Below are 255 nucleotides of genomic sequence, written 5' to 3'. Positions count from 1 at the left end.
ACAACTCCACGGTTCCTGGCGTATTCCTAGGGCAGGGGCCGTCAGCCCGGGGCACTGGGCCCCGCCCCGAGACCGGCCGGGGGGCTTCCCTTGCCGCGCACCCCGACAGCAGGGGCTCGGGGCGAAAAGCGCACAATGCGACCCAAGTGCGTCACGCCCCAGCGATCCCAGGGAGGAAGAGCTGTCCCGGCGGGCTCCCCGCGTCCACCCGACCCCCACCAGGAGAAGGCGCCGACACGGGCCGCCGGTTCCGGG

The sequence above is a fragment of the Carlito syrichta genome, unplaced genomic scaffold, assembly GCF_000164805.1.
Source record: "Carlito syrichta isolate Samal-C Ts95f unplaced genomic scaffold, Tarsius_syrichta-2.0.1 Scaffold113135, whole genome shotgun sequence".
Classification (NCBI taxonomy): Eukaryota; Metazoa; Chordata; class Mammalia; order Primates; family Tarsiidae; genus Carlito; species Carlito syrichta.
The sequence above is the reverse complement of the archived record's forward strand: the minus strand, read 5'-3'. Positions refer to the sequence as shown.